Here is a 22,718-nt window from a genome sequence, read left to right on the forward strand (position 1 = left end):
CTTTCTTTCGCCAAGACAGTGCATTTCTCACTGTTACATGCATTTGAATGGGGAACTCGCCCGAAACAAAGTATAGGTTTTCATTATGTGTATAACTTGGAAATCTTAGCTCAAACAGCTGCAAAACCTTTTTGCCCAGCACGGGGACCTTGAGTTCTATAAGATAAAGCCATAAACATGTTTGTCTGAGTCTTCTATCAAAAGTTACAGCTATTTATATGAAGTTGTACAAAAACGCTTTATTTCGCCAAGACAATGCGTTTCTCACTGTTACATGCATTTGAATGGGGAACTCGACCGAAACAAAGTATAGGTTTTCATTATGTGTATAACTTGGAAATCTTAGCTCAAACAGCTGCAAAACCTTTTTGCCCAGCACGGGGACCTTGAGTTCTATAAGATAAAGCCATAAACATGTGTATACTAGTCTTCTATCAAAAGTTACAGCTATTTATATGAAGTTGTACAAAAACGCTTTATTTCGCCAAGACAATGCGTTTCTCACTGTTACATGCATTTGAATGGGGAACTCGCCCGAAACAAAGTATAGGTTTTCATTATGTGTATAACTTGGAAATCTTAGCTCAAACAGCTGCAAAACCTTTTTGCCCAGCACGGGGACCTTGAGTTCTATAAGATAAAGCCATAAACATGTTTGTCTGAGTCTTCTATCAAAAGTTACAGCTATTTATATGAAGTTGTACAAAAACGCTTTCTTTCGCCAAGACAGTGCGTTTCTCACTGTTACATGCATTTGAATGGGGAACTCGACCGAAACAAAGTATAGGTTTTCATTATGTGTATAACTTGGAAATCTTAGCTCAAACAGCTGCAAATCCTGTTTTCCCACCACGGGGACCTTGAGTTCTATAAGATAAAGCCATAAACATGTGTATACTCGTCTTCTATCAAAAGTTACAGCTATTTATATGAAGTTGTACAAAACGCTTTATTTCGCCAAGACAATGCGTTTCTCACTGTTACATGCATTTGAATGGGGAACTCGAACGAAACAAAGTATAGGTTTTCATTATGTGTATAACTTGAAAATCTTAGCTCAAACAGCTGCAAATCCTGTTTTCCCAGCACGGGGACCTTGAGTTCTATAAGATAAAGCCATAAACATGTGTATCCGAGTCTTCTAGCAAAAGTTACAGCTATTTATATGAAGTTGTACAAAAACGCTTTCTTTCGCCAAGACAGTGCGTTTCTCACTGTTACATGCATTTGAATGGGGAACTCGACCGAAACAAAGTATAGGTTTTCATTATGTGTATAACTTGAAAATCTTAGCTCAAACAGCTGCAAATCCTGTTTTCCCAGCACAGGGACCTTGAGTTCTATAAGATAAAGCCATAAACATGTGTATCCGAGTCTTCTAGCAAAAGTTACAGCTATTTATATGAAGTTGTACAAAAACGCTTTCTTTCGCCAAGACAGTGCATTTCTCACTGTTACATGCATTTGAATGGGGAACTCGCCCGAAACAAAGTATAGGTTTTCATTATGTGTATAACTTGGAAATCTTAGCTCAAACAGCTGCAAAACCTTTTTGCCCAGCACGGGGACCTTGAGTTCTATAAGATAAAGCCATAAACATGTTTGTCTGAGTCTTCTATCAAAAGTTACAGCTATTTATATGAAGTTGTACAAAAACGCTTTATTTCGCCAAGACAATGCGTTTCTCACTGTTACATGCATTTGAATGGGGAACTCGACCGAAACAAAGTATAGGTTTTCATTATGTGTATAACTTGGAAATCTTAGCTCAAACAGCTGCAAAACCTTTTTGCCCAGCACGGGGACCTTGAGTTCTATAAGATAAAGCCATAAACATGTGTATACTAGTCTTCTATCAAAAGTTACAGCTATTTATATGAAGTTGTACAAAAACGCTTTATTTCGCCAAGACAATGCGTTTCTCACTGTTACATGCATTTGAATGGGGAACTCGACCGAAACAAAGTATAGGTTTTCATTATGTGTATAACTTGAAAATCTTAGCTCAAACAGCTGCAAATCCTGTTTTCCCAGCACGGGGACCTTGAGTTCTATAAGATAAAGCCATAAACATGTTTGTCTGAGTCTTCTATCAAAAGTTACAGCTATTTATATGAAGTTGTACAAAAACGCTTTATTTCGCCAAGACAGTGCGTTTCTCACTGTTACATGCATTTGAATGGGGAACTCGACCGAAACAAAGTATAGGTTTTCATTATGTGTATAACTTGGAAATCTTAGCTCAAACAGCTGCAAATCCTGTTTTCCCAGCACGGGGACCTTGAGTTCTATAAGATAAAGCCATAAACATGTTTGTCTGAGTCTTCTATCAAAAGTTACAGCTATTTATATGAAGTTGTACAAAAACGCTTTCTTTCGCCAAGACAGTGCATTTCTCACTGTTACATGCATTTGAATGGGGAACTCGCCCGAAACAAAGTATAGGTTTTCATTATGTGTATAACTTGGAAATCTTAGCTCAAACAGCTGCAAAACCTTTTTGCCCAGCACGGGGACCTTGAGTTCTATAAGATAAAGCCATAAACATGTTTGTCTGAGTCTTCTATCAAAAGTTACAGCTATTTATATGAAGTTGTACAAAACGCTTTATTTCGCCAAGACAATGCGTTTCTCACTGTTACATGCATTTGAATGGGGAACTCGACCGAAACAAAGTATAGGTTTTCATTATGTGTATAACTTGGAAATCTTAGCTCAAACAGCTGCAAATCCTGTTTTCCCAGCACGGGGACCTTGAGTTCTATAAGATAAAGCCATAAACATGTGTATCCGAGTCTTCTAGCAAAAGTTACAGCTATTTATATGAAGTTGTACAAAAACGCTTTCTTTCGCCAAGACAGTGCGTTTCTCACTGTTACATGCATTTGAATGGGGAACTCGACCGAAACAAAGTATAGGTTTTCATTATGTGTATAACTTGAAAATCTTAGCTCAAACAGCTGCAAATCCTGTTTTCCCAGCACGGGGACCTTGAGTTCTATAAGATAAAGCCATAAACATGTGTATACGAGTCTTCTAGCAAAAGTTACAGCTATTTATATGAAGTTGTACAAAAACGCTTTCTTTCGCCAAGACAGTGCATTTCTCACTGTTACATGCATTTGAATGGGGAACTCGCCCGAAACAAAGTATAGGTTTTCATTATGTGTATAACTTGGAAATCTTAGCTCAAACAGCTGCAAATCCTGTTTTCCCAGCACGGGGATATTGAGTTCTATAAGATAAAGCCATAAACATGTTTGTCTGAGTCTTCTATCAAAAGTTACAGCTATTTATATGAAGTTGTACAAAAACGCTTTCTTTCGCCAAGACAGTGCGTTTCTCACTGTTACATGCATTTGAATGGGGAACTCGACCGAAACAAAGTATAGGTTTTCATTATGTGTATAACTTGGAAATCTTAGCTCAAACAGCTGCAAAACCTTTTTGCCCAGCACGGGAACCTTGAGTTCTATAAGATAAAGCCATAAACATGTGTATCCGAGTCTTCTAGCAAAAGTTACAGCTATTTATATGAAGTTGTACAAAAACGCTTTCTTTCGCCAAGACAGTGCGTTTCTCACTGTTACATGCATTTGAATGGGGAACTCGCCCGAAACAAAGTATAGGTTTTCATTATGTGTATAACTTGGAAATCTTAGCTCAAACAGCTGCAAAACCTTTTTGCCCAGCACGGGGACCTTGAGTTCTATAAGATAAAGCCATAAACATGTTTGTCTGAGTCTTCTATCAAAAGTTACAGCTATTTATATGAAGTTGTACAAAAACGCTTTCTTTCGCCAAGACAGTGCGTTTCTCACTGTTACATGCATTTGAATGGGGAACTCGACCGAAACAAAGTATAGGTTTTCATTATGTGTATAACTTGGAAATCTTAGCTCAAACAGCTGCAAAACCTTTTTGCCCAGCACGGGGACCTTGAGTTCTATAAGATAAAGCCATAAACATGTGTATACTAGTCTTCTATCAAAAGTTACAGCTATTTATATGAAGTTGTACAAAAACGCTTTCTTTCGCCAAGACAGTGCGTTTCTCACTGTTACATGCATTTGAATGGGGAACTCGACCGAAACAAAGTATAGGTTTTCATTATGTGTATAACTTGGAAATCTTAGCTCAAACAGCTGCAAATCCTGTTTTCCCACCACGGGGACCTTGAGTTCTATAAGATAAAGCCATAAACATGTGTATACTAGTCTTCTATCAAAAGTTACAGCTATTTATATGAAGTTGTACAAAACGCTTTATTTCGCCAAGACAATGCGTTTCTCACTGTTACATGCATTTGAATGGGGAACTCGACCGAAACAAAGTATAGGTTTTCATTATGTGTATAACTTGAAAATCTTAGCTCAAACAGCTGCAAATCCTGTTTTCCCAGCACGGGGACCTTGAGTTCTATAAGATAAAGCCATAAACATGTGTATCCGAGTCTTCTAGCAAAAGTTACAGCTATTTATATGAAGTTGTACAAAAACGCTTTCTTTCGCCAAGACAGTGCGTTTCTCACTGTTACATGCATTTGAATGGGGAACTCGACCGAAACAAAGTATAGGTTTTCATTATGTGTATAACTTGAAAATCTTAGCTCAAACAGCTGCAAATCCTGTTTTCCCAGCACAGGGACCTTGAGTTCTATAAGATAAAGCCATAAACATGTGTATCCGAGTCTTCTAGCAAAAGTTACAGCTATTTATATGAAGTTGTACAAAAACGCTTTCTTTCGCCAAGACAGTGCATTTCTCACTGTTACATGCATTTGAATGGGGAACTCGCCCGAAACAAAGTATAGGTTTTCATTATGTGTATAACTTGGAAATCTTAGCTCAAACAGCTGCAAAACCTTTTTGCCCAGCACGGGGACCTTGAGTTCTATAAGATAAAGCCATAAACATGTTTGTCTGAGTCTTCTATCAAAAGTTACAGCTATTTATATGAAGTTGTACAAAAACGCTTTATTTCGCCAAGACAATGCGTTTCTCACTGTTACATGCATTTGAATGGGGAACTCGACCGAAACAAAGTATAGGTTTTCATTATGTGTATAACTTGGAAATCTTAGCTCAAACAGCTGCAAAACCTTTTTGCCCAGCACGGGGACCTTGAGTTCTATAAGATAAAGCCATAAACATGTGTATACTAGTCTTCTATCAAAAGTTACAGCTATTTATATGAAGTTGTACAAAAACGCTTTATTTCGCCAAGACAATGCGTTTCTCACTGTTACATGCATTTGAATGGGGAACTCGACCGAAACAAAGTATAGGTTTTCATTATGTGTATAACTTGAAAATCTTAGCTCAAACAGCTGCAAATCCTGTTTTCCCAGCACGGGGACCTTGAGTTCTATAAGATAAAGCCATAAACATGTTTGTCTGAGTCTTCTATCAAAAGTTACAGCTATTTATATGAAGTTGTACAAAAACGCTTTATTTCGCCAAGACAGTGCGTTTCTCACTGTTACATGCATTTGAATGGGGAACTCGACCGAAACAAAGTATAGGTTTTCATTATGTGTATAACTTGGAAATCTTAGCTCAAACAGCTGCAAATCCTGTTTTCCCAGCACGGGGACCTTGAGTTCTATAAGATAAAGCCATAAACATGTTTGTCTGAGTCTTCTATCAAAAGTTACAGCTATTTATATGAAGTTGTACAAAAACGCTTTCTTTCACCAAGACAGTGCGTTTCTCACTGTTACATGCATTTGAATGGGGAACTCGACCGAAACAAAGTATAGGTTTTCATTATGTGTATAACTTGGAAATCTTAGCTCAAACAGCTGCAAAACCTTTTTGCCCAGCACGGGGACCTTGAGTTCTATAAGATAAAGCCATAAACATGTGTATCCGAGTCTTCTAGCAAAAGTTACAGCTATTTATATGAAGTTGTACAAAAACGCTTTCTTTCGCCAAGACAGTGCGTTTCTCACTGTTACATGCATTTGAATGGGGAACTCGACCGAAGCAAAGTATAGGTTTTCATTATGTGTATAACTTGGAAATCTTAGCTCAAACAGCTGCAAAACCTTTTTGCCCAGCACGGGGACCTTGAGTTCTATAAGATAAAGCCATAAACATGTTTATACTAGTCTTCTATCAAAAGTTACAGCTATTTATATGAAGTTGTACAAAAACGCTTTATTTCGCCAAGACAATGCGTTTCTCACTGTTACATGCATTTGAATGGGGAACTCGACCGAAACAAAGTAGCCTATAGGTTTTCATTATGTGTATAACTTGAAAATCTTAGCTCAAACAGCTGCAAATCCTGTTTTCCCAGCACGGGGACCTTGAGTTCTATAAGATAAAGCCATAAACATGTGTATCCGAGTCTTCTAGCAAAAGTTACAGCTATTTATATGAAGTTGTACAAAAACGCTTTCTTTCGCCAAGACAGTGCGATTCTCACTGTTACATGCATTTGAATGGGGAACTCGACCGAAACAAAGTATAGGTTTTCATTATGTGTATAACTTGAAAATCTTAGCTCAAACAGCTGCAAAATCTGTTTTCCCAGCACAGGGACCTTGAGTTCTATAAGATAAAGCCATAAACATGTGTATCCGAGTCTTCTAGCAAAAGTTACAGCTATTTATATGAAGTTGTACAAAAACGCTTTCTTTCGCCAAGACAGTGCATTTCTCACTGTTACATGCATTTGAATGGGGAACTCGCCCGAAACAAAGTATAGGTTTTCATTATGTGTATAACTTGGAAATCTTAGCTCAAACAGCTGCAAAACCTTTTTGCCCAGCACGGGGACCTTGAGTTCTATAAGATAAAGCCATAAACATGTTTGTCTGAGTCTTCTATCAAAAGTTACAGCTATTTATATGAAGTTGTACAAAAACGCTTTCTTTCGCCAAGACAGTGCGTTTCTCACTGTTACATGCATTTGAATGGGGAACTCGACCGAAACAAAGTATAGGTTTTCATTATGTGTATAACTTGGAAATCTTAGCTCAAACAGCTGCAAATCCTGTTTTCCCAGCACGTGGACCTTGAGTTCTATAAGATAAAGCCATAAACATGTGTATACTAGTCTTCTATCAAAAGTTACAGCTATTTATATGAAGTTGTACAAAAACGCTTTATTTCGCCAAGACAATGCGTTTCTCACTGTTACATGCATTTGAATGGGGAACTCGACCGAAACAAAGTATAGGTTTTCATTATGTGTATAACTTGGAAATCTTAGCTCAAACAGCTGCCAATCCTGTTTTCCCAGCATGGGGACCTTGAGTTCTATAAGATAAAGCCATAAACATGTTTGTCTGAGTCTTCTATCAAAAGTTACAGCTATTTATATGAAGTTGTACAAAAACGCTTTATTTCGCCAAGACAATGCGTTTCTCACTGTTACATGCATTTGAATGGGGAACTCGACCGAAACAAAGTATAGGTTTTCATTATGTGTATAACTTGGAAATCTTAGCTCAAACAGCTGCAAAACCTTTTTGCCCAGCACGGGGACCTTGAGTTCTATAAGATAAAGCCATAAACATGTGTATACTAGTCTTCTATCAAAAGTTACAGCTATTTATATGAAGTTGTACAAAAACGCTTTATTTCGCCAAGACAATGCGTTTCTCACTGTTACATGCATTTGAATGGGGAACTCGACCGAAACAAAGTATAGGTTTTCATTATGTGTATAACTTGAAAATCTTAGCTCCAACAGCTGCAAAACCTGTTCTGTTTTCCCAGCACGGGGACCTTGAGTTCTATAAGATAAAGCCATAAACATGTTTGTCTGAGTCTTCTATCAAAAGTTACAGCGATTTATATGAAGTTGCACAAAAACGCTTTATTTCGCCAAGACAGTGCGTTTCTCACTGTTACATGCATTTGAATGGGGAACTCGACCGAGACAAAGTATAGGTTTTCATTATGTGTATAACTTGGAAATCTTAGCTCAAACAGCTGCAAAACCTGTTCTGTTTTCCCAGCACGGGGACCTTGAGTTCTATAAGATAAAGCCATAAACATGTTTGTCTGAGTCTTCTATCAAAAGTTACAGCTATTTCTATGAAGTTGTACAAAAACGCTTTATTTCGCCAAGACAGTGCGTTTCTCACTGTTACATGCATTTGAATGGGGAACTCGACCGAAACAAAGTATAGGTTTTCATTATGTGTATAACTTGGAAATCTTAGCTCAAACAGCTGCAAATCCTGTTTTCCCAGCACGGGGACCTTGAGTTCTATAAGATAAAGCCATAAACATGTTTGTCTGAGTCTTCTATCAAAAGTTACAGCTATTTATATGAAGTTGTACAAAAACGCTTTATTTCGCCAAGACAGTGCGTTTCTCACTGTTGCATGCATTTGAATGGGGAACTCGCCCGAAACAAAGTATAGGTTTTCATTATTTGAATAATTTTAAAATCTTAGCTCAAACGGCTGCAAAACCTTTTCTGTTTTCCCAGCACAGGGACCTTGAGTTCTATAAGATAAAGCCATAAATACGTAAATCTGAGCCTTCTATCAAAAGTTACAGCTGTCTTCATGAAGCTGTACAAAAACACTTTATTTCGCCGAGACAGTGCGTTTCTGACTATTACATGCATTTGAATGCAGTTCTCGCACGAAACAAAGTATAGGTTTTCATTATGTGAATAACTTGAAAATCTTAGCTCAAACCTGTTTGCTCAACATGGGATACTGAATATTATAAGATAAAGCCATAACTACGTAAATCTGAATCTTCTATCAAAAGTTACAGCTAACTTCATGAAGTTGTACAAAAAGGCTTTATTTTGCAAAGATAGTGCGTTTCTGACTATTACATGCGAGACATGTGTCTCTTTACTGTGTTTAAGACACTTTACAGGTCCCTCCCCTAATGAAGAGTAGTGAGCAGCTGATTGGACCATGGAACAGGTGACCACGTTCAAAAAGCCGCTCTGACAGCTCCAGAGGGGAGAGAGAGAGAGAGTGTGTGCAACAAGCCAGTAGCCTGACAGCCGTCGCGGTCCTGACCATGGTTTTCCCAGCCTGTGCTTATCTTGTGTATTTGTGTGAGGGTGAATTGTAAAAGCCGCTCCTAGTGCATTAGCTGAGAGCTTAGGCACTCGTGGGCTGAAGCGGAAGGGGTGAGCTGCCTTTTCTTTTGGAATCGTTTTCTCCTGTTTTCTTCGTCAGGGAGCGAGGGATAGCTCTGTCATTTGTTTGTTCTTTTTCTTTCCTAGGGTTTAGTTAGTCTTTTCTGGTGGGTCTTAGTTGGTTTTGTTTATTATTTTGGCCTGGGCTCACCCTGGAGCTATGCTTCTTGTCCTTAAATAAAATCACCTTTTTTTACTCACAACTGGTTTGGATGTTTGGCTTGGGAACCAGGGCGGGGATTTGTCTCTCTCTCCTCCAACCTTATGTGCGTCCCTACACGCCTAGATTAGGGGCGTAACATAAATGGAGTTCTCACACGAAACAAAGTATAGCTTTTTATTTTGTGAATAACTTAAAAATCTTAGCTCACATAGCTTTAAAACTGTTTGCTCAACGGGGATATTGAATTCTATAAGATAAAGCCATAAATACGTATATCTGAGTTTCCTATCAAAAGTTACAGCTGTCTTCATGAAGTTGTAAACCCTTTATTTCGCCAAGACAGTGCGTTTCTGACTTTTACATGCATTTGAATGGAGTTCTCGCACGAAACAAAGTATAGGCTTGCATTTTTTCAATAACTGGAAGCTCTTGGCTCAAACAGCTGCAAAACCTGTTTCCCCAGCACGGAGATGCTGAATTGTATAAGGCAAAGCCATATTGATCTGTGTCTGAGCCTTCTATCAAAAGTTACAGGTAACTTCATGAAGCTGTACAAAAACACTTTATTTCGCCGAGACCGTGCGTTTCTGACTATTACATGCATTTGAATGGAGTTGTCGCACGAAACAAAGTATAGGTATTCATTTTGTGAATAACTTGAAAATCTTAGATCAAACAGCTGCAAAACCTGTTTGCTCAACACGGGGATATCGAACTTTATAAGATAAAGCCATAAATATGTTTATATGCGTCTTCTATCAAAAGTTACAGCTGTCTTGAATGAAAGCATTATAGCAGCTTACCTCGATCATGTGGTAGAACAGATACATGGGCCACCTACGTGTCCTTCTACGGCAGGAGTAGTTGCCACAAACCTGCAAAACAAAAATAAATGATCAGGTGACATGAACAGATTTATACAGCCATAAGCAAGAGATTCTTCCTGCCTGTGGGCGTCAAACTGGACCCCCCCCCCCCACCCCCCTCCTTACTGTAACTATCAAAACTATCATAGTCTAAAACTATCATCTCATATCAAAACTATTATAATCACATTATCTGACTTTATCAGTTATAACAATGAGAAACGGTAAACAATTTGGCAAATAAATTACTTATAATTGTGCTTACCTGGTCCAAATGATCCACAGTCCCTTTGCATTTGTTATAATCCAGGATGATGTGGGGCTTTCTCTTCCCAGAGTCCTGGACTTGTAGCTCACGGTGCCTGGTGCTCAATAAGACAGCCTTTTTTCTTTGCTTGGGGATGTAGGAAACCACAGCCTTGCCCCCCCCCCTGTAGCGACCTGGACGGGAGAGACGATCATCGAATCTTACTGCCCGATTAATTTGCTCAAATCTTTTTTTTTTTTTTGACATGGTAGCATGAAACAGAAGAGCCCTGTCTCCCCATTTCACAGGCTTGTTGTCGTTTCATGTTGAGACCTGTACAGGCCAGCCAGCATCACAAGCCCCATGTAAGCCTGCAACTCCTCATCTATGTCCTTCCAGTCTTTTACTGACCTGTTGCCCCTGCAGGTTGGTGAAATGCAGGATTAGCTGCATAATGTCCTCTGCAAAAAAAAGATGGAAAGTGCTCACAGGGCTGCTGATCCTATACGAATTGCATAATGGGTTGGTCCTGGGGTTAAAATGGGGGGAGGAAAAAATGGCAGGACCTCTTCGTGTGTGGGTTGCCACATGATTTCTCCATTTTTAGATCTCCACTGGCCATCCTCCAGTCTTGTCTCTTCCTCCTGCTCTTCTTCCTCCTTCTCCTCCTCCGCACATGAGCTGCAAAGCTCCTCGGTGCCTGGCAAAAATTCTTCTTCGCTGTCAGAAGTATCTCCACTGCTTGTGGAGAGTGCAAAACTGCAGCAACAGCCTCCTCTAAACTGAGTGCACGCTTCATTGTGTCTGTGCAGAAATGACCACTCAGACCAGGCTGCAAAGTATTCTCATAGACTTCAAAGGTGCACCTGAATAAACATGCTATACCATACATCCAATAAGAGAGAGGAGGCACACTCTTGATCAAGAAAAAACATAAGCGCACGCCTTTGATCTCTCCCCCCCCCCTCTCTCTCTCTTTCTCTCTCTCTCTCTCTCTCTCTCTCTCTCTCTCTCTCTCACACACACACACACACATGCACATACATACATACACAATACCATTTTATGGTGGTTAGCTGTTTTATTGTCATGCATTTTACAAGGTAAGATAACCATGTCCTGCATTCAAAACCACTGAAAATGTCTATGGTGGTGCTGTGCCTAATATTGTGCTGGTGTATGCTGGGTAATCGCACAGCTAGCGACTGGGTGACTTTATTCACCCGCTTCGGCTGTTATCAGTCCATATCCCCTAGATATGGACCATCTCCTGCTAGATTGTTCAGAAGGTTGTTATCATCCATCCAGATGGAGGATCACTAACAGGAGCGTGGGAAGACTCCAGAATCCACTCTGGCTGCAATGTGTGTACAGGTAAGACCGTTTAAACGGACAGCATTTATAGAATGACTATTAAAAGTCAGACCAGCGAGTGTCAATAATGTTAATGTGGTTATGTTAGTAATACACCGAGTGCTAATATAACAGCTTTAAGATGCATTTGTAGATGTTATTACGTGTTTTACCGTCTTTATGGTGCTAGCTTAAAGTTACGGTGTAAACGTTAGCTTATATTGGAGTAAAGCTGTTACTGTTTAAACGATGTTAGCACAGAAATATTAGCTTCTGTCATGACTGACGAAGTTACTAGTTAATAAAGTTTCCAGTAAAGTGTTTAATCGCAGCCACAGACTGACAGCAAATATCTCGATTAGCTTCAGTGCATCTGTAATAAATATGTGCAAGTTTCAGTGCTTCGTTTAAACTGTATGATACTTATACTGACCCAGGGTCAGTGTAAAATACAATCCTAGCTGTGTGAACAAAGCCTGGCTCCTTTAATCCTGCATGAAAAACCTCAGGATGCAGGCTATTATTACTCTTTCCTGCTGGCACACCTGTCACACCTGAGAGTCAGCTAGAAACTTACAGTGACGTGGACATCATGCAAAGACTGCCAGACTCTGTAATACTGCAAATGATCAGTGACTCAAGTTAACACTAAACTTTAAACGGTACCTCTGTGTCTCTGTGTGCTGAACATTTAGGATTGAGTCAGGCTGCATCTGTGTTAGTCCTCTGACAGACTGGTGACCTGTCCAGGTGTGCTCTACCTATGACTACTGGGACAGGCTCTAGCTCCTGTAATAGAAATTTTATGTTATTCTCATTTAAAGCATTTAAGTGCTTATGCATATGCTTAGTTGTGACACTGTTATAGACTGTTCAATGAAAGTTTCTAAAACTAGATGAACTTACTTCAGCAGTTTGAGAAAACAACTCCCTTTACAGGTGCTGATAACGTCAAGGGCACAAAACAGCATAACCATTGATCCGTTAGGTTTCATAGCGAGACACGTGAAGTGGCAGAGCTGACATGACTGAACTGTGATGTTTGATGTGTGTTTGCTCTCCTGTGCACAGTAATAAATAGCATGATCACAGCTCTTTCTGTGTTGCAGACTTTATTAAAAAAATTCCATGACATCTACTATAACTGAACCAACCTGGTGCTCTTCATTTATGGAGGCTGTTGAGTCTGAATGTTGGATGTTGTGTATCTCGTGTTCTCTGGGCTTTGTTGTCCTCAGTCTTTTTGCAGGATCAGAAAACAAAACCGGGAGGCGCGTAAATGTTTCTTCTCCATGATGTTTCTTCAAATGTTTCTTCTGGATGATGATATGACCGTGACACGGGATGCCACCTTTGGTCTTGTGACGAAGCAAAGCTCAGGAAGAAGTGTGATTAAATGGTACCCACATGTTGAGAAGGGTGTACAGGGCACCTGCAGCCAAATCCAAGCTTCAGCTTAGTTGTAGTTGCAGAATGCTATAGGACTGAGACATCTAAGGCATCAAATGTTTGATTAAACGGATGAAAAAGAGAAGTTTTTTCCCTATAATTATCACTTCTTAAAATCTGTAGCAACTTCAAGTCTGTCAGCATGCTGAGCATGCTCAGAATGTGACAATATATTTTTGTTCAATATTTAATTTCTTTCAGTTGCAATTGTTAAATGAAAAAATATATATTCTTATAATTTAGCAAACGAATTTATCAAAAAAAAAAATACATATATCTGTATTAGTTTTAGTAAATTAATTTGACACCTGTATTGAAAATACCATATTGTATTCATACAGAATCAGTATGGTATCATTGTTTGTCTGTTCACTGATTGTTGAAGCTAAGAGCTACTTTGATCTGTTTAGATCTAAAGTATCCAAAGTTGAGTTCTAATGTTTCTTCACCCCTGTGTGTGTGATATGTGATTTCCTACATGCTGGCAGAGCAGAGCAGCAGTTTGTGCTCACAGATGGTGACGGTGTGGAGAGACGGTGGTATTTCCTCAGAAGAACCAGCAGAGTCACAAAGGACACCAGTCCATCTCACCACCTTGACTTGCTGACTGATGTTCGTCTGCACTGCACAGAGGAAATCAACTGACCGAGGTTTGTCCAGTGACGTGTTATGAAATGTATATTTGTTTTATGCTTACAGATATGTTTTTCTTGACAGAGGCTCTGCAGAGGTTAGACAAAGCAGAGAAAACATGTGCTTTACATTTTACTGTGATTTATTGAGATATTTGTTGCCTGATGTTCAGCAGGAATGGAGAAATAGAATCAAAGGGAGATGTTTTTCCTGTTTTTGTAATGATGTAAGTAAATCTTCAATATTATTTATTTGCTTGGTTATATTAGGAGCGTTTCTGAGTGAGGGGGAGAGGAGTCATCATCCAGGTAAAGTGACGTGGATCAGTGGATACACTTGTCTCCCCTTTAAAGGAGACGATCCAAGTCATCCTTAAATGTTAGCGCTTTCAAATACACAAACATTTTTAAAGGACAAAAATGAACATCCAACTTTGACTGTAATACAAAATAAATCTTTGCATGTGTGTTTTCAAACTCTCAGATGGGCAGTATATCAGTCTTGGACTGTCTAACCTGCCGGAGCAGCACTGAATGACCATCGCACGAGCATGTTCCTGCAACATTCAGCATCTGATCCTTCATCTGTGTGCTTCTGCTTTTGGTAAGTAGAGTTACCCAACTCCAGTAACTCTAAACACATGCCATCCATTTCTAACGGCCTGGTTACTTCCTGTCAGTTACTTTAGAAACCATGTGGTCACCTGACCTAACACTGTTTCTTCTTCTTCCCCTTAATGTTGAAGTGTCAAATGTCAAACAGCTGGAGAGGAAACTACACCAGTGTACTGGGATGTTTCAGCAACACGTGCCAGATGCTGTTCCTTCATGGTGACATCACCAGAGACAGTCCCGCCCACCTCAGGACCCATTGATTATGATGATCTGATCCATCAAACCCCCAGCAGGTGAACTTTATTCATGACATAACACCGCAACAATGTAAAAAATTAAACAGCAACAGTCTAAATGTAAAGTGCATTCTAAAGTCCTCTTCAATAAATTGTATGCAAAGAGTCATTCAGGTCACTACAGAACCCAGAGTCTTCATCATTAAATCTCTGGTTGCTTCATTTTTCTATCCTATATCAGATATTTTAAAGGTTAGCTTAGGTAAAGTTCCATTCTCATGGTGAGGCAAAGTGCTTTATGTGTGTGTGTGCGTGTCATGAACGGCTATAAAAGGCCTATAATTAAAGAACAAAGTGGGGTTTGAGTTCGAGTTGCGGCAGACTGTCACTACTTGTAAATGGAACGCAGCCTTCCTACGGCGGACAGCTAATAACAGGAATCGGACGCGGTCCAGCCAAGTCCACAGCAACCACCATAGCAACCGCCTAGCATGACCTTAAAAACATATTCTGTCTTCATAACTATCAAAATCGTGAAATGATTTGCAAAGTGTGAAAGTGTTACAGCTGCAGAGAGCTATGGCGGTATCTATGGAAGCTGTTTACATAGCTAATAATATACGATGTAACCATGGAGACAGTTAGTCACTTGAGCTAGCGGTGCATGTTTACTACAGTGAATAAGGTGATTGAGTGCACAGCGTCCACACTCTGCAGGGGGTAAAGACATTACTTCAATATTATTTTATATTGATATATATTAGTCTTCTGTTGACCATCACCTCAGGTTCACCATTACAGTTTCAGATTACAGATGCACACTGTCTAAACACATTCAAAAACTCATGTCTCAGAAATAAGCACAGCTGTTCATGTTTGTCATTAGAGTTTTATTTGTAAGAAAATTATGAACTTCATATTGTGCATTAAATAAAAGAACATTTCACAACTCTGAGTCAACAGAAACAGGTAACAGAAATGTCTCTAATGTGTACAGTGTAGTGTAAGCATTAAAAGATCATAAAGGAAAAACTAACATTTATGTGAAACTAATTGTAATAAAAAATGAGCAGGTGCTTTATAGATTTAAAAGAAAGAATCTGAAAACAACACTTTTTTGGTCTAAGTGATCAAAGTAGAAAACAGAACTGATGTTCAAGAACAAACCGTAGCTGCACTAATATTACACATCTCGATCGTTGTACTGAACAGACATGTTGCTTTTAAAACCACATGCAGTGTGTGACCATGACTGTTCACTGAGACCATGAACGCCACTTCGCTGAAGCATTCTTCTTCTTCTTCTTGCCATTAAATTGGAAGCAGAAGCAGCACGAGCTGATTTGATCTACTGAAAGGAAAAAGCAGAACATCTGAGTTGAAACCAGTCAGCTGAAATCATTAAGACAGGAACAAATTCAATGCAGTGTCTCAAGTGGCTTAGCCTGTTACAACTGTTGATACAAGCTAAATACGGTTAACACACAGTGTCAGGGAGCTCCAGTGTGGGAACTAGTGGCTTTAGGTTTGTAGTCATTTAACTTTCATCCATTCATTCATTTAATTCAGGAGGAAGAAATGCCAGGTTGGTGCAGGCTGGTTACATGCATTTGGTCCCATGCTGTCTTTAATTAAATGACTTGGTTCATTTTATGGCTGGGCTGTATGTGGGGTTATATCATGTTATTTGGGCAGGAGTACCTGTCCCCTGTTAGACTTAGAAAGTTTCTCCATAAGTAGAGTTTCTAACTCTTCTAGCACATCTGTGGCTGACAGCTTTTTGGTGGCTCTTTTTACCCCACACTGGTTGTGAGTGTGTAAATAGCCCCACTAGTTATTTTGGGTTGCAGTTAACTAGGGAGGAAGGGGTGGGTATGCCATGATTAGGTGAATAACAATTATATGTGATACATAAATTTCACAATGCATGCATATATCTCTATCAATTAAACCTGGCCTGAGGGCTGCCATTTTTTACATTCAGTTATTTCTCTTAGAAATGTTGGAACTAAATAATGAATGTGTTACAGTTAAAGTGAAACACTGGTCAGTGTAAATGGCTCATTGGGACACAGAAACCTTTAAATTAAACCTGATATCTAGTGTCAAACAATATCAAAGCTGTAAAAGATGTTTACATTCAGAATTTATAAAACTATGATTGTAAATAAATTCAAACAAGTGAGCTTTTCTCTTTGTGCTGAATATCAACACTGTGGTTTCTTAGACTGTAAGCTTTACTTTAGTGCAACCAGTTGCAGAAGCTGCCACTCCAAATGTCTTTTGATAACAAGAAAAAAATACCTTTTCAGTACACGGCCTGAAGTTCTTCTCCGAAATCTTCTGCAATCGGCTTTGTCTGCTGGTTTGAAGACAATAAACCACAAAAAAGATGATTTAGTCACTTTGTCTGCGTCATGCAGCTCGAATGTGTCGTGTAACGATGTTGAATAGCCGTCGTTATCCCTCTGCTTTGAGCCTTTTATCAAAAGTTACAGCTAACTTCATGAAGTTGTACAAAAAGGCTTCATTTCGCCGAGACAGTGCGTTTCTGACTATTACATGCATTTGAATGGAGTTCTTGCACGAAACAAAGTATAAGTTTTCATTATGTGAATAACTTGTATTTTACACTGACCCTGGGTCAGTATCAACTTCATGAAGACAGCTGTAACTTTTGATAGAGGACTCACACACACATATTTATGGCTTTGCCTTATAGAATTCAGCATCTCAGTGCTGAGGAAATAGGTTTTGCAGCTGTTTGAGCTAAGATTTTCAAGTTATTCACAAATTGAAAACCTATACTTTGTGTCGGGCGAGAACTCCATTCAAATGCATGTAATAGCGAGAAAGGCACTAACGTGGTGAAATAAAGCGTTTTTCCATAAACTTCATAAAGACAGCTGTAAATTTTGAGAGAAGACTCGCACACACATTGGGGGGATATTGAAGTCTATAAGATAAAGCCATGAATATGTTTGTCTGAGTCTTCTATCAAAAGTTACAGCAAGCTCTATGAAGTTGATGAGAAACACTTTACTTCGCCAAGACAGTGCGTTTCTCACTGTTACATGCATTTGAATTTAGTTCTTGCCCGACATAAAGTATAGGTTTTAATTTGTGAATAACTTGAAAATCTTAGCTCAAACAGCTGCAAAACCTATTTCCTGAGCACTGAGATGCTGAATTCTATAAGGCAAAGCCATAAATATGTGTGTGTGATTCTTCTATCAACAGTTACACCTGTCTTCTTGAAGTTGATACTGACCCAGGGTCAGTGTAAAATACAATCCTAGCTGTGTGAACAAAGCTTGGCTCCTTTAATCCTGCATGACAAACCTCAGGATGCAGGTTATTATTACTCTTTCCTGCTGGCACACCTGAGAGTCAGCTAGAAACTTACAGTGACGTGGACATCATGCAAAGACTGCCAGACTCTGTAATACTGTGAATGATCAGTGACTCAAGTTAACACTAAACTTTAAACAGTACCTCTGTGTCTCTGTGTGCTGAACATTTAGGATTGAGTCTGCATTGACTTTATTTATTGAGACTTTAATGTGCTAAAAGCAGGTTGAAGACAGCTCAGAAACATTTGAAGATTAAAATTTAGCATTATGGCTGCTGGTGGTTCGTAAAGCCTATACTCAGCTGTAGTTTTTGTTACTAATTTATGTTTGTTGTTGTTTAACACAGATTTCAGAAGAGCAAATATGCTTAATAGTTTAACTAGATTTCATTTGTCAGTGTGGGACTGCTGAGTCACCTGAAGAACTCATTTCATTCATTCTCCACATGATGTTCATATACAGAAATGTTTCACAGGAACTGGTTCCTCCCAAACTGTGAACTAGTGTGTTTCCATAGATTATCTCTGTATGAATGTACTTTTAAATGAAGGCAAGTGTTTGTCCTTTTTTGTTCCTCAGTTACAGTACGTGATATCTTGATATCAGGCGGTCAACACTGGGGGAAGACAAGAAGCAGACGTACTTCCAAGAGGGAGCTGCAGTGAGGACACAGCCAGGTCACTGAGGTCAGAGGTCAGAATCTGAAACAGCTCAGGTTTATATTTTAGGGGTTATAAAAAATCAAAATGTATTTATGAAGAAACCTTTAAATAATAGTCATAATTATGATTATTATAAGAAATATCAAACATTTAGGTGGATTTTCTGTTACACATATTGTATTAGCCCTGCAATAAACTGGCAGCCTGTCTTTGTCCTGTATCAGCTGGGATAGGCTTCATCCTCCCGCAACCCTGAATTGGGTACATTGTATTACAATTATGTAATCTGATCATTTACAAACTCAAGGTATCTAATCAAAATGTAAGTAATAATTATAAAATGGGAAAGCAGAAATAAGTGTGACATAAATGTAAATGTGTTAGCTGACATAGAGGACAGCTACATGTAGTCTGAAAAACCTTTGTTGTCAAGTTTGCAGGTATATCAGCACGAGACATTCTTACATAGAAGAGTCTGTTAAAGTCTCTAACTCAGCGAACCATTATTGGTCCCGTCTGTTTGGATAAATATAGTAAGTTGATGTTTGTCCATTTATTGACACATTTTCTTAAGTGCTTATCCAGTTCAGGATCACAGTGGAGCTGCAGCTGGATATGTTCATTAAATAAACCTTACAAAAGTTAACAATAAACCTGCATCCATGTACGTTGTTGTCCACAGGATAAGAAAATCAAACTGGAACACTGTGGAACATGTTAATAAATGTTTGTGTGTTTATGCCTGTGTCTTTCACAGGAGGCGCTGGAAGGTTTCCCTAATAGTTCCTGGTGAATCAAAGCAGAACCATAAAGGTTGCTGGATTGCATGATGGCCTTACCCCTGAGCAGTCATCCTGTTAAAGGAGGAACCAGTTAGAAGCTGTTTTCAAAGTAGCTGAGCAGATTTCATCTCAAGTAAGCGATTAACTGTTTGTTCATCTGTTCTGCCACTTAAAGAGCATTTAAGGACGTCTTTCGAGTGTCCAGCTGAATTAATTCTACTGGCTCTCATGGTCATTTGTTATTATAGACATATTTTTCATGTTCATCCAGCTATTTAGTAAATTCTATCTATTTAGTAATATCCTTCAGCTATAAAATGTAATATAGATATAAAAAATATCTAAATATCTCCTGCACTTTATATTTTAATGATGTAAGTCTGTTATCGTGTTACATTAGCATTCCTCACATATCAATGAGATGCTGTACAGTACAATCCTACTGACGCAGCAGAGGGATAACGACGGCTATTCAACATCGTTACACGACACATTCGAGCTGCATGACGCAGACAAAGTGACTAAATCATCTTTTTTATGGTTTATTGTCTTCAAACCAGCAGACAAAGCCGATTGCAGAAGATTTCGGAGAAGAACTTCAGGCCGTGTACTGAAAAGGTATTTTTTTCTTGTTATCAAAAGACATTTGGAGTGGCAGCTTCTGCAACTGGTTGCACTAAAGTAAAGCTTACAGTCTAAGAAACCACAGTGTTGATATTCAGCACAAAGAGAAAAGCTCACTTGTTTGAATTTATTTACAATCATAGTTTTATAAATTCTGAATGTAAACATCTTTTACAGCTTTGATATTGTTTGACACTAGATATCAGGTTTAATTTAAAGGTTTCTGTGTCCCAATGAGCCATTTACACTGACCAGTGTTTCACTTTAACTGTAACACATTCATTATTTAGTTCCAACATTTCTAAGAGAAATAACTGAATGTAAAAAATGGCAGCCCTCAGGCCAGGTTTAATTGATAGAGATATATGCATGCATTGTGAAATTTATGTATCACATATAATTGTTATTCACCTAATCATGGCATACCCACCCCTTCCTCCCTAGTTAACTGCAACCCAAAATAACTAGTGGGGCTATTTACACACTCACAACCAGTGTGGGGTAAAAAGAGCCACCAAAAAGCTGTCAGCCACAGATGTGCTAGAAGAGTTAGAAACTCTACTTATGGAGAAACTTTCTAAGTCTAACAGGGGACAGGTACTCCTGCCCAAATAACATGATATAACCCCACATACAGCCCAGCCATAAAATGAACCAAGTCATTTAATTAAAGACAGCATGGGACCAAATGCATGTAACCAGCCTGCACCAACCTGGCATTTCTTCCTCCTGAATTAAATGAATGAATGGATGAAAGTTAAATGACTACAAACCTAAAGCCACTAGTTCCCACACTGGAGCTCCCTGACACTGTGTGTTAACCGTATTTAGCTTGTATCAACAGTTGTAACAGGCTAAGCCACTTGAGACACTGCATTGAATTTGTTCCTGTCTTAATGATTTCAGCTGACTGGTTTCAACTCAGATGTTCTGCTTTTTCCTTTCAGTAGATCAAATCAGCTCGTGCTGCTTCTGCTTCCAATTTAATGGCAAGAAGAAGAAGAAGAATGCTTCAGCGAAGTGGCGTTCATGGTCTCAGTGAACAGTCATGGTCACACACTGCATGTGGTTTTAAAAGCAACATGTCTGTTCAGTACAACGATCAAGATGTGTAATATTAGTGCAGCTACGGTTTGTTCTTGAACATCAGTTCTGTTTTCTACTTTGATCACTTAGACCAAAAAAGTGTTGTTTTCAGATTCTTTCTTTTAAATCTATAAAGCACCTGCTCATTTTTTATTACAATTAGTTTCACATAAATGTTAGTTTTTCCTTTATGATCTTTTAATGCTTACACTACACTGTACACATTAGAGACATTTCTGTTACCTGTTTCTGTTGACTCAGAGTTGTGAAATGTTCTTTTATTTAATGCACAATATGAAGTTCATAATTTTCTTACAAATAAAACTCTAATGACAAACATGAACAGCTGTGCTTATTTCTGAGACATGAGTTTTTGAATGTGTTTAGACAGTGTGCATTTGTATGCTGAAACTATAATGGTGAACCTGAGGTGATGGTCAACAGAAGGCAAATATATATCAATATAAAACAATATTGAAGTAATGTCTTTACCCCCTGCAGAGTGTGGACGCTGTGCACTCAATCACCTTATTCACTGTAGAAAAGGTGACTGACTGTCTCCATGGTTACATCGTATATTATTAGCTATGTAAACAGCTTCCATAGATACCGCCATAGCTCTCTGCAGCTGTAACACTTTCACACTTTGCAAATCATTTCACGATTTTGATAGTTATGAAGACAATATGTTTTTAAGGTCATGCTAGGCGGTTGCTATGGTGGTTGCTGTGGACTTGGCTGGACCGCGTCCGATTCCTGTTATTAGCTGTCCGCCGTAGGAAGGCTGCGTTCCATTTACAAGTAGTGACAGTCTGCCGCAACTCAAACTCAAACCCCGCTTTGTTCTTTAATTATAGGCCTTTTATAGCCGTTCATGACACCCGCACACACACACATAAAGCACTTTGCCTCACAATGAGAATGGAACTTTACCTAAGCTAACCTTTAAAATATCTGATATAGGATAGAAAAATGAAGCAACCAGAGATTTAATGATGAAGACTCTAAAACCCACTGTCTTGACAAAATAAAGCGTTTTTGTACAACTTCATATAAATAGCTGTAACTTTTGATAGAAGATTCAGATATACGTATTCATGACTTTATCTTATAGAACTCAATATCCCCGTGCTGGGCAAACAGGTTTTGCAGCCGTTTGAGCTAAGATCTTAAAATTATTCACATAATGAAAACCTATACTTTGTTTCAGGCGAGTTTCCCATTCAAATGCATGTAACAGTGAGAAACGCATTGTCTTGGCGAAATAAAGCGTTTTTCAACCACTTCATATAAATCGCTGTAACTTTTGATAGAAGACTCAGACAAACATGTTTATGGCTTTATCTTATAGAACTCAATATCCCCGTGCTGGGCAAACAGGTTTTGCAGCCGTTTGAGCTAAGATTTTAAAATTATTCACATAATGAAAACCTATACTTTGTTTCAGGCGAGTTTCCCATTCAAATGCATGTAACAGTGAGAAACGCATTGTCTTGGCGAAATAAAGCGTTTTTGAACAACTTC

General features: G+C 38.7%; 1 long non-coding RNA gene across 5 annotated transcripts; it reads left to right on the forward strand.

Moving 5' to 3' along the window:
• Window positions 1-11,575: 11,575 nt before the first annotated feature.
• Window positions 11,576-21,225, forward strand: LOC143421414 (uncharacterized). 5 transcript variants are annotated; one of them, XR_013101041.1, is made up of 9 exons: window positions 11,591-13,154; window positions 13,693-13,854; window positions 14,107-14,215; window positions 14,321-14,440; window positions 14,583-14,744; window positions 18,620-18,733; window positions 19,460-19,617; window positions 20,045-20,102; window positions 21,056-21,225. It is a non-coding gene; the product is annotated as an uncharacterized LOC143421414 (long non-coding RNA). The 5 variants fall into 5 exon arrangements; XR_013101042.1 differs by having other exon boundaries at window positions 11,593-13,154; window positions 14,107-14,145; XR_013101044.1 differs by having other exon boundaries at window positions 11,576-13,154; window positions 13,693-14,215; window positions 18,620-18,726.
• The last annotated feature ends 1,493 nt before the right edge of the window (window positions 21,226-22,718 follow it).

The sequence above is a fragment of the Maylandia zebra genome, linkage group LG12 (assembly GCF_041146795.1).
Source record: "Maylandia zebra isolate NMK-2024a linkage group LG12, Mzebra_GT3a, whole genome shotgun sequence".
Lineage (NCBI taxonomy): Eukaryota > Metazoa > Chordata > Actinopteri > Cichliformes > Cichlidae > Maylandia > Maylandia zebra.